The sequence below is a fragment of the Scomber japonicus genome, chromosome 13, assembly GCF_027409825.1.
Source record: "Scomber japonicus isolate fScoJap1 chromosome 13, fScoJap1.pri, whole genome shotgun sequence".
Taxonomy (NCBI): domain Eukaryota; kingdom Metazoa; phylum Chordata; class Actinopteri; order Scombriformes; family Scombridae; genus Scomber; species Scomber japonicus.
Window position 1 is genome coordinate 31,711,197 of NC_070590.1, and position 10,000 is coordinate 31,721,196.

The window sequence follows — 10,000 nt, forward strand, 5'->3', positions numbered from 1 at the left end:
GTGTGTGTCTGTGTTAATGGTCTGGCCAGGTGCCTTTTAAAGTAAAGACTTGAGAATTAATAATCATTTAGTCTTATAAAATGAATATAGATAGATAGATAGATAGATAGATAGGTAGGTAGGTAGATAGATAGATAGATAGATAGATAGATAGATAAATAGATAGATAGATAGGTAGTTTGATAGACACACGTTTTTGTAAGTGTGTGTCAGTATGTGTGTGTGTGAAGGTCTGCCTGGTGCCATTCAAAGTAAAGATTTGAGAATTAATAATCGTTTAGTCTTATAAAATTGAGATAGATAGATATATAGATAGATAGATAGATAGATAGATAGATAGATAAATACATACATACATGCATACATATATAGATAGATAGATAGATAGATAGATAGATAGATAGATAGATAGATAGATAGATAGATAGATAGATAGATAGATAGATAGATTGATTGATAGTTTGATAGATACGCATTTTTGTTTGTGTGTGTCTATATGTGTGTATGTGAAGGTCTGCCAGGTGCCTTTCAAAGTAAAGATTTGAGAATTAATATTCATTTGGTCGAATGAAATTAATATAGATATATAGATTAGATAGATAGATAGATAGATAGATAGATAGATAGATAGATAGATAGATAGATAGTTAGATAGATAGATAGATAGATAGATAGATAGGTACACATTTATGTTTGTGTGTGTCTGTGTTAATGGTCTGGCCAGGTACCTTTCAAAGTAAAGACTTGAGAATTAATAATCATTTAGTCTTATAAAATCAATATAGATAGATAGATAGATTGATAGATAGATAGATGGATAGGTAGGTAGGTAGATAGATAGATAGATAGATAGATAGATAGATAGATAGATAGATAGATAGATAGACAGATAGATAGATAGTTTGATAGACACACATTTTTGTATGTGTCTGTCTGTGTGTGTGTGTGTGTGTGTGAAGGTCTGCCAGGTGCCTTTCAAAGTAAAGATTTGATAATTAATAATGATTTAGTCTAATCAAATTAATATAGATATATAGATAAGATAGATAGATAGATAGATAGATAGATAGATAGATAGATAGATAGATAGATAGATAGATAGATAGATAGATAGATAGGTAGTTTGATAGACACACGTTTTTGTAAGTGTGTGTCAGTATGTGTGTTTGTGAAGGTCTGCCAGGTGCCATTCAAAGTAAAGATTTGAGAATTAATAATCATTTAGTCTTATACAATTAAGATAGATAGATATATAGATATATATATAGATAGATAGATAGATAGATAGATAGATAGATAGATAGATAGATAGATAGATAAATACATACATACATACATACAAACATACATACATATATAGATAGATAGATAGATAGATAGATAGATAGATTGATAGATTGATAGATTGATTGATAGTTTGATAGACACACATTTTTGTATGTGTGTGTCTATATGTTTGTATGTGAATGTCTGCCAGGTGCCTTTCAAAGTAAAGATTTGAGAATTAATATTCATTTGGTCGAATGAAATTAATATAGATATATAGATTACATAGATAGATGGATAGATAGATAGATACATGGATAGATAGATAGATACATCGATAGATAGATATATAGATAGATAGATAAGATAGATAGATACACATTTATGTTTGTGTGTGTCTGTGTTAATGGTCTGGCCAGGTGCCTTTTAAAGTAAAGACTTGAGAATTAATAATCATTTAGTCTTATAAAATGAATATAGATAGATAGATAGATAGATAGATAGGTAGGTAGGTAGATAGATAGATAGATAGATAGATAGATAGATAGATAGATAGATAGATAGATAGATAGATAGATAGATAGATAGATAGATAGATATATAGATAGATAGATAGATAGATAGACAGATAAATAGATAGATAGATAGGTAGTTTGATAGACACACGTTTTTGTAAGTGTGTGTCAGTATGTGTGTGTGTGAAGGTCTGCCAGGTGCCATTCAAAGTAAAGATTTGAGAATTAATAATCGTTTAGTCTTATAAAATTGAGATAGATAGATATATAGATAGATAGATAGATAGATAGATAGATAGATAGATAAATACATACATACATGCATACATATATAGATAGATAGATAGATAGATAGATAGATAGATAGATAGATAGATAGATAGATAGATTGATTGATAGTTTGATAGATACGCATTTTTGTTTGTGTGTGTCTATATGTGTGTATGTGAAGGTCTGCCAGGTGCCTTTCAAAGTAAAGATTTGAGAATTAATATTCATTTGGTCGAATGAAATTAATATAGATATATAGATTAGATAGATAGATAGATAGATAGATAGATAGATAGATAGATAGATAGATAGATAGATAGATAGATAGATAGGTACACATTTATGTTTGTGTGTGTCTGTGTTAATGGTCTGGCCAGGTACCTTTCAAAGTAAAGACTTGAGAATTAATAATCATTTAGTCTTATAAAATCAATATAGATAGATAGATAGATTGATAGATAGATAGATGGATAGGTAGGTAGGTAGATAGATAGATAGATAGATAGATAGATAGATAGATAGATAGATAGATAGATAGATAGATAGATAGATAGACAGATAGATAGATAGTTTGATAGACACACATTTTTGTATGTGTCTGTCTGTGTGTGTGTGTGTGTGTGAAGGTCTGCCAGGTGCCTTTCAAAGTAAAGATTTGATAATTAATAATGATTTAGTCTAATCAAATTAATATAGATATATAGATAAGATAGATAGATAGATAGATAGATAGATAGATAGATAGATAGATAGATAGGTAGTTTGATAGACACACGTTTTTGTAAGTGTGTGTCAGTATGTGTGTTTGTGAAGGTTAACCAGGTGCCATTCAAAGTAAAGATTTGAGAATTAATAATCATTTAGTCTTATACAATTAAGATAGATAGATATATAGATATATAGATATATAGATAGATAGATAGATAGATAGATAGATAGATAGATAGATTGATAGATAGATAGATTGATAGATTGATTGATAGTTTGATAGACACACATTTTTGTATGTGTGTGTCTATATGTTTGTATGTGAATGTCTGCCAGGTGCCTTTCAAAGTAAAGATTTGAGAATTAATATTCATTTGGTCGAATGAAATTAATATAGATATATAGATTAGATAGATAGATAGATAGATAGATAGATAGATAGATAGATAGATAGATAGATAGATACATCGATAGATAGATACATCGATAGATAGATATATAGATAGATAGATAAGCTAGATAGATACACATTTATGTTTGTGTGTGTCTGTGTTAATGGTCTGGCCAGGTGCCTTTCAAAGTAAAGATTTGAGAATTAATATTCATTTGGTTGAATGAAATTAATATAGATATATAGATTAGATAGATAGATGGATAGATAGATAGATACATCGATAGATAGATAGATACATCGATAGATAGATATATAGATAGATAGATAAGATAGATAGATACACATTTATGTTTGTGTGTGTCTGTGTTAATGGTCTGGCCAGGTGCCTTTCAAAGTAAAGATTTGATAATTAATAATCATTTAGTCTTATAAAATTAAGATAGATAGATATATAGATATATAGATATATAGATAGATAGATAGATAGATAGATAGATAGATAGATAGATAGATAGACAAATACATACATACATACATACATACATACATATATAGATAGATTGATAGATTGATAGATTGATAGATTGATAGATTGATTGATAGTTTGATAGACACACATTTTTGTTTGTGTGTGTCTATATGTTTGTATGTGAATGTCTGCCAGGTGCCTTTCAAAGTAAAGATTTGAGAATTAATAATCATTTAGTCTAATGAAATTAATATAGATATATAGATAAGATAGATAAGATAGATAAGATAGATAGATAGATAAATAGATCGATAGATTGGCAGATATATCGATAGATATATCGATAGATAGATAGATAGATAGATAGATAATATCTGTTAGCATTACAGTTCTATTTTCTAAAATGCTGATATTAATGTGACTTGAATGAAGCTTCAGCTTGTCTCAAAGCACGACAGCTATGGCCAGTTTGATATGCTTGTTACAATGTTTTCTTGGTTGCAATCATTTAAACGTTGGACCATTTCATGTAATTCAAATACAATTGCCTTTTATTTATAAAAGGCATCAAGTTGGAAGTACAATCTGGGCTGTCTTTTTCTTTCAACGCTTCAATAGGTAGATTTTGCCTTTCACCAAGGTGGAGTTCAGGGATCTTGGGCTTAAAAAGTTTGGAGACCACTGCACTAGGGCGACCATTTCCATAACACCAAAAAGGAGGACATTATGCGGCATATCAATAAATTACTACGGTGTACATAGGACTCTGGGATACTCTCATTTATAGTACAATTTTGAGTAGTTTAAATGTGATGTTTGTGTAGCTGAATAGGAAAAAATATTAATGAAAAGTCAAAAAGTGTTTGTTCACAGTATTTGTATTTCTATTCAATATATTGTGGTGTTCAAAAAGTGGCCACTGAGATGAATCTTTTTAAGTGCAGAGTGCCACAAAGCGTAACATGTGTGAACTTATATGTAAAAAACAATTAACAAAAATGTTTATTTAAAAAGCCTAAATAACCTTTTATGTAAACAACAAAGGAGATTGTAAACATTCAACTGTTAAAAAAGTATAGCATTTCTGAAGTGCTTCAGTCTTTTGGGCACACACACAGCCACAGTGTCTGTGTGTGTGCAGCAGACCTGTATTTAAGCAAACTCCACATTCACCCTCTGTAGCAGCTCAGGAGACAACAGCCCCCCTGTCATCATGGCTTCCAAGCCCCCACTGCCCCTGGGCCTGTTTATATCCTGCAGAGACTGGTACAAATAACAACATAGCAACAATATAGTTACACCTGCTCAACCTCTGTGCAGATATTATTATCTGGATTACATCCAGGGATTCATCAAACTGATGTGAAAAATATTCACAGTGTGATAAGTCTTTTAGCACTTGTCGATCCACGTCCCCTGACATTTCCTCGACTCTCCTGGCCACTGTATTGGGGCCAAGCTGGACACTGCGGAGCGCGGTTTTGATGTCGTCTTTGTTTTTGAAGCCGTTGAAAACTGTCTCTGCAGTGATGGCCATCGCCTCCTTGAATAAATCGCCATCTGTAAAAGGCTTCTTGTGTTTAGACAAAAGGTGACTTACACGAAATGAAGCTTCAGTCGCAGCCTTATTTTGAGCAGCAGGTTTTGTGAAAAGCGACTGCTGGGCCTTCAATCCCGCTTTCAGCTCAGCAACTTTCCTAGCACGGATTGCGCTCTTGGCGGGGAAGCTGTCTTTGAATTTGTCGTGGTTGGTGTTGTGGTGACGCTCCAGATTTCCTCTTTTAGACGGTGCTAGAGTTTGGTGGCACAGCATACACACACACTTGTCTTTCACCATGGTGAAAAGAAATTCCTCTTCCCATTCTGGATGGAAATTATACGTTTTCGACTTCTTTCTTGGAGCCTCTGCTATGCCAGCTAACGACATTGCAGTCTATCGGCTATCACCTGCTAGTGCCGTATATTGTCATTTTGTGACAGTAAATGTGCTGTGTGATCTTATTGGTCAATTTAATGCAGCCTGTTACGCTGAAAATATACATGACTGGATCGAGAGAGATAGAGATAGAGTGAAAGAGAGGAGCTTGCAAAACTGAACATAAATCAGCCATAATGTATTTGTGTGATTATTCTTCTATTATTTTCAGGATCTACAGGGAAAGTTTCAAAGATATACCAATCGATGGCGATCGACGGGTTGGCGACCACTGCCCTTGTGTATAAGCTTCAGGCTCTGGGTCTATTCCCTCTTCTAGTGCCCTAATGGTACCTGCAGCTTGTTCTTGGGAGTCTCTGTCTACACAATAACTCACCAAAGTAAATATACAGCTATACCACTTTGTTATTTAGCTGATATTATATAAGTTAACATACTAGTAAGTCAGTGATCTCATGTGATGGACCTTAGGATCCTTACCAGGGACACATAAACCTTGAATAATTTCAATGCAGTTCGGAGATGAATCAACAACTAAAGAAGACTATCAAAAAAATCAATGACATATGTTTTGTGTTGTCGCTGCATACTAATTACAATACAACAGCAATGTAACATGAGTAATTAACAAGTTAAACATATAACAGTAAAGATCAGCATGTATTGCAGGGTGAGGAAAAATTCAAAAAGTAGACAAAATCTCCAAGTTCCAGTAAGGTGGGTGAAACGTAAAACACAATTAATAAAGAGACAAGGCCAGTGAACATTCTGCTATTTTATTCTTCTAGTCCATTGCAATTTACGAGGAAATATAGTATTTTCACTATAATCAGTGAATAAATGTTTATGTACTATTATAGGTCAATATACCCAGAGGGAAATTCAGCCCAGCTCTATAGTCATTAAAAGCTCTGCCTTTACCAGCTGCAACATTACACATTGATCCATAATAATTATAATATAATCATATAATTATTCTGAAATTGGATATTTTGCATCATGAATAGTTTTGGTACTTAAAGTATGTTCAGCACTAATACTTAACTGAGTATTTATATACAGTGTAATATTACTACTTTTCCTTTTGTAAAACGTCCTACTGATTTACATATAGTGAAAACTGGGTGTTACATAGTTAAGTCTTACTTTAATAATATTCTTATTTTAATGTTAACTTTTTTATTTTAATGTTAACTTTTTTATTTTTATGTTAACATTCGTATTTTAATGTTGACATTTTTTAATTTTATAGTTAAGTGCAGAGATAAATGTAAATGTGGTCTTATTTTAAACAGTGTAGGCTGTATGGCTGAGAGTCAGAGCAGAGAAGAGCAGAATACTGTGGTGTCCTTTCTGCCTTCACCTCAGCCTTAATTAATGGCCCATCAAGGGGAGGGGCTCCTCCCCCCGCACCTGCTCTGCTGCTGCGGGTCCTCACCACAGTCTATGCTCCTCACACAGTCACAGAGCAGGCTGATCTCCCCCTCCCCCACCTTTCAGCCGAGGCATGCTGAGGCATGCAGGAGCATAGACATATATACGTAGACGCCGCATTGACTGTGGAGAGGCGTGCCTAAAGCGCCGCCATCTTGGTACGGGGTTAGCAGAGACAGTACTACATGTATGTCTACGGAGGTAAGAGGTACTCCACAGTCTAAAAATAGAATTATTCACTGAAATGTCGACCGATCTCCAAACGGTAGTGCAGCATTATATGCAGTCATTCGTATGCTGTATGCTTACCATTACCATTAATTTATAAGTTATAATTTATAAGTATAATATACTAATACACACAATCTCGCAGCACCACAGCAAGTTCATTCAAGCGCTTCATAAACACTCAGAAGTTATAAAGCAAGCATTTATGTAGGCCTACCGGTTTATTTCGTGGAAATGTTAGCTTTAAATAAACAGGATGTGAAATTATCGATGAAGTTTATACATAGCGTTAGCATTAGCATAGCTCGCTAAGATAGCTTATCTTTTTAACTGTATGAGGACAATGTTATCTAGGATCAGCGATCGAGGATACATACAGTCCATATTATCGCTCAATTTAAAAGCAATATGACCAATTTGCAGCCATTTTGTTAATTACAGAGATATTAGAAAAGATAAGTTCACTTTTCTTCTGAAGTTAGCATTTACGCTAGCGACATGACAGCTATGGATGGTGCTTGGATACAATCGGCATAATGATTACTATAACTTATTGAATATTATAAGTTAAAGATAAAGTCACAATACATGCACAGTAACAGCAGATTCACGTACACGCTGTGTGTTTCCATGGTTACAAAAACACTTGCTGTAGAGTTATCAGGACTGTGGTTGGTTGTTAATGTTAAATTGCTGTTTACTTAACCTTTTTTGTCCTTTTTACAGATCATTGATCCACATCATTTATCAAGTAAGCAAGTCTTTAAAGTACTTCATGCCTTATTTTTGTTTCTTTTTAATATCTGAATCTGCACACCACTTGCACAATGACATGTACAGTAACAGCTATTTAACTGACAGTTTGTGTTTTGCTTGTGTTTTCTGTTTTAGATGCCCTGACATTACAAATGGGGACTGCAAACGAATTAACCTTTTCTCAGGCAGATCAGAAGAGGCTGCATTACACCCCAGACCAGTCAGGAGGGATTGGACGCCCTTAGAAGCTGTGAAATTTATTGATTAAATAAATGACTGTTTAAAAAAAAATGTGTGGATTGTCATTTGCTATTAGAGAAAAACCTGTTTAATAAGGCCCATCATATTTAGGCCTATGTCCATAACACCCTGACTGTAGATAAAGCAGGATTTGTATTATTAGCCTATTTTTATAAAGGCATATTTAGTAATTATTATAGTTTAATATTATTATATTTAATATTGAAATATCATTGAAAGCAGGTTGATCTATAGTTAGGTTGAAATTTCAACATTGTTTCAACATTTGTGTTAGTTGAAATACCATTGAAATTCTGTTGATCTTCAGTTAGAAAATCAACATTTCAATATTAATTGAGGGTGCAAAAATGATGTTGAATCAACATCAGAGTTCAACGCAGGCCCGTCGCAACAGGACAGGCAAACCAAGCAATTGCCTTGGGCCCCGAGCTGGTCGGGGGCCCCCAGACAACGACTGGTTATGAATTGAATGCAACGACAAACTGTGTGCGCGTCCCTTTAAATGCTGTGATGGTCAAAGCAGGAAAGTGCAGCGACACTGTTATCGGAATCCCCCTCAATGGGGCCCCCCACAGTTGCTAGCTCGGCGGCTATCTCGGCTGCTAGCTTGGCGGCTAATTCGGCGGATAGCTCGGCGGCTAACTCGGTGGCTAGCTCATCTGCTAACTCGGCGGCTAACTCGGCTTCCCAGACCATGTAGCCACCTACCCATTTGACATGCTGAACTACATATACAGTGAAAAGTTACTGGATCTTTACAGTAATTTAAGCATTGCCTTGCAGCTACTCCTGACTCTCCCTGTGACTGTGGCCTCAGGTGAGAGGAGCTTTTCAGCTTTGAAGCTGATAAAGACATACATGAGATCTACCATGAGCCAAGAGAGGCTCACAGGATTGGCCGTTACGTCAATTGAGTGTGATGTTCGCCGGTCTTTGGACATGGAGGACATTGTGGTTGCCTTTGCTGAAGCTAAGGCTCGCAAACAGCAGATGTAGATAATTTGCATATTTTTTAAAGGTTAATCTTATATGTGTGTGTGTGTGTACTTTTATCTATGTTGGATTTTATATTTAATACCGAATTTGCAATTTTTTGTATGTGTTGATTGCAAATGTTCAAATAAAATAAGTAAACATACTATGTGTGCAGTGGCCTATATGCAACATTTGTAAGCAGTATTTGCACTATTAAGAAATATTTTATTGATATAATGTGTGGTTGAACTTCAACAGTGTGTCTATGCTGTGTTTCCTGTAGGCTTTGGGCGGGCAGGGTGGGATGGTGAGGCGTAGGTTTTTTTGCTGTGGTCCAGGGGTGTCGGCCTCGGCGGGCGGCGGTGGTAGGGGGGCCTCCAAGTCCATTTTGTTTGGGGCCCCCAAATTCCTTGAAACGGCCCTGGTTCAACGTTGTTTCAGTGACTTAACGTTGACAAAACAATGTTGATTTAACATTGTTTCAATGACTCTGCTATCTGGGACTAATTCAATGATGATAGTAATATAATTATAATAGTGATGATAATAATAATAATAATATAATGGTAATAGCAACATAATTATAATAATAGTGATGATAATAGTAATAATAATAATATAATGATAATAATATTAATATTAATTAATATGATATAATATAACCCTACAAGCACTTCTCTAAATAAAGACTTGAACACATCTAAACAATTTCTGGGTTCCTTTTGTTCTATTTATGTCTTTATCTATGGAGTTTATTCCCTATCTTAATTCAAGAGCATATTAAATGG